This window comes from Euprymna scolopes, chromosome 24 (assembly GCF_053919585.1).
Source record: "Euprymna scolopes isolate OS-2025 chromosome 24, ASM5391958v1, whole genome shotgun sequence".
Lineage (NCBI taxonomy): Eukaryota > Metazoa > Mollusca > Cephalopoda > Sepiida > Sepiolidae > Euprymna > Euprymna scolopes.
Window position 1 is genome coordinate 90,533,950 of NC_136505.1, and position 3,263 is coordinate 90,537,212.

Sequence of the window (3,263 nt, forward strand, 5' to 3'; positions counted from 1 at the left end):
ATGTATTATCATAAAATCAATCTTCTATTAAATTTCATATATTACGAGGAATAATTTTCCAGGTGGACTAATTTCGAAAAAATTTTTTAAATAATATGATACTGTCGTTCATCAAATTCCGTCTGTGTTTGTTTACAATATCACGTCAGCTGATATGTTGGCTTGACGATGAATACCCTGGAAAAGTCGCTTCTGATTAAGGTTTAGTTTTAAGATGTGCAAACGAAGAAATGATTTTAAATAGTGACTCTTATTCTATTGTAAACTGAACTCATTAATAAGAAAAAATTAAAAGCTTTCAGAAAAAATTAAAAATAATTTAGGTGAGGTAGAGCTGGACTTGACCACGGGATCATTCGATCTGTAGTCGAATGCGCTACCATTGAGCTATATCTTCAGATGTAAATAAAACTGCTTTTTTAAAGAATAAATAATTTGTTGAGAATTTATTATTTCCATTGGCCGGTGTAACGTAAAATATTCTCCTATAAAAATTTATTTTTATCTACTAGAGAGAAGGACTATTTTTAAGATCGGATTTTTTTTTCGATTTTCGATACTTATCGGATGAATTTATGTATAAAACATATCTAAGAACGCTGCCAGACATATAAATTACCTTTGTGTTAAATATATGCTCAGACGTTTCGAAACCTATTTTTAAGATCGGATTTTTTTTTTCGATTTTCGATACTTATCGGGTGAATTTATGTATAAAACATATCTAAGAACGCTGCCAGACATATAAATTACCTTTGCGTGAAATATATGCTCAGACGTTTCGAAACCTATCAGGAACTCACTCACTCACACGCACGCACACACATACACATACGCACGCACAAAGTGACTTTTTTTATAATATTAGAGTGTGTGTGTGTGTGTGTGTGTGTGTGTGTGTGTGTGTGTGTGTGTGTGTGTGTGTGTGTGTGTGTGTGTGTGTGTGTAAAGCAAAGCTGGTTGTGTATGTAGCACAGATAAACAGTTGATCTAAGAGTCAAACAAACTGAAGATTTGAACTCGATACCTTCGATCCGATATCATTATTGAGGTCACAAGTTATGGAACATCCACAATTAATGGTTCATAAAAATATTAGAAACAAAATTTTGTACAAGAGTGGTCGATACTCTCGATCGCCAGGAGACCCCGGCCAAAAAATGCCGATTGAACCCTTCTCCATTATTTTTGTACTCAATTAGAGAGGGAAAGTGCTTTTCCTTCCCGTGTGAGCTTGTGTCGCAACTTGCCGCCATGGAAAGCACATAAATCCGACCAACAGGCAAACATTTCTTACTCGTCTCGTATTTAGCTTATAATGGCTGTCCAAGCGGCAAAATATCGGATATCGTCTCATTCTCTGAAGTAAGTTCATTCTATACAACTGACCAATGACTGCAAGACCCGACATTCGATAAGAATTCAACCTGATACATGCTCACAATTAATAGGATCGCACACGTTAAAACAAAACAAATAATCCTTCTTATTTTCTACACGAAAAAGACGTTTAGTGCTTTTCGTTTGGACTCTACGTGTGACTGAGTAGCCATATTGGAATTCTTGCATTGTCGATTGATAAATGCGTTGAGGTGGCGATTGAAACATGAACACGCCGTATCATTTAGATTTTTCAAACTACTGTTCTCATCTTGAGTGTCATTTTCAAAACGTTTCGATCGATGTAATCTCTTACCTTCTTCAGGTGTATCTTGTAATATTGTGTTTATTTCCAGACTGCATGCAACCATTGAGGCTTGCTCAGATGTTAGGCGTAAAAATCTGAAAATTTGCAGGTTGATGAATTACTGACGACCAATGAGAGGTACTTCATGCAGACCAACCAGTCCTTAGGCACGATCTTTGTGAGTTCTATTCGTGTTGGGTTTGATACATCCAAAGATGCGAATAACGTCTAAATTAGTATCCATTTAATAAGTAGTGATAATAATAATTATTATTTGGATTATTTGGATTCATTGGGCTACTGTTCTCATCTTGAGTGTGATTTTTACAACGTTTCGGTCGATGTAACCTCCGACCTTGTTCACGTGTATCTTGTCGAACTCGAGAATGTTTCTGTCGAACTCGGGAATTTAGACGGAATTTCGAACAAAATCTTCTATTAACTTCACGGAGGTAGCATGCTTTTTTTTCGGCAATAATGACTAGACAGAGATCCTAAGTAATTCGTAGTTTATTTTGAAATTGTATTCGCAATGATCTGTGGCGCAGTGGTTACAGTACTTTGAAAAATCAGTTGTAAAAGTGATATTCTCCTGAAGTTTGAGGAGTCAATTCTCAATGTGGGCAAACAAAAATATCTTGGTCTCGTTCCGTCAGCCATGACCAGGTCGAAATATTTAGTAATTCGTAGTAATATTATTTCAGCAGGGTACTTTCTATTGTATAAATCTCGCCTGCCTATTTAAATGTATGTAAATATGTATGTATGTATGTATGTATGTATGTATGTATCCTAAAACTTTCGACAAAGGCGACGGATTTTCAGGAGATCGATATCGTTTTGAAGCTCGACCCTTCGGACGACAAATATCGAAAAATTGGCTAAAACATTAATTCTTTCACCCTCAACTGGGCAATTTTCTACAAGAAGGGTTGGGTTTTTTGCTTCGCCTTTTTTACAAGTCATCGTTTCGGTTAGAATTACTTTGCTAATTTCTACGTTCCGGACTTCCGGTCGCGTCATGGAGTAGGGGTAAAACGTCTGGTTTTGTTTCGCGTTCTTTTCTGCCTTCGGGTCACGGGTTCGAGCCTGCTTGCCTACTGCCACTTGTTTTTATTTTTGCTCAACGCATACCTCCAAATACCCGGGCAACGCCGGGCACCAAAGCTAGTCCAATATTTCCTCTTGTATCAGAAAACACGCTATGTGATATACGTATATCTGTACGTGATGTTGCCAAGCTAATCAAAAACCTTGATTCCAGTAAAGCAACTGGCCCTGATGGTATTCCAATTATAGTACTCAAAAAACTTCAACCTGAACTAGCGCCCATACTTACAAAACTGTTTAAACGTTGTCTTAAGGAGAATAGTTTCCCATCTCCCTGGAAAATCTCATCAGTATGCCCTGTATTTAAGAATTCAGGTGATCGCTCATCCCCCTCTCAGTACAGGCCAATAAGTCTCCTGTGCGTCATGAGTAAGTTGCTAGAATCTGTATTAAATACAGAAGTAATCAAACATCTCAACAAAAATAACCTTCTTAGTGACACTCAATATGGTTTCCGTTCTGCTAG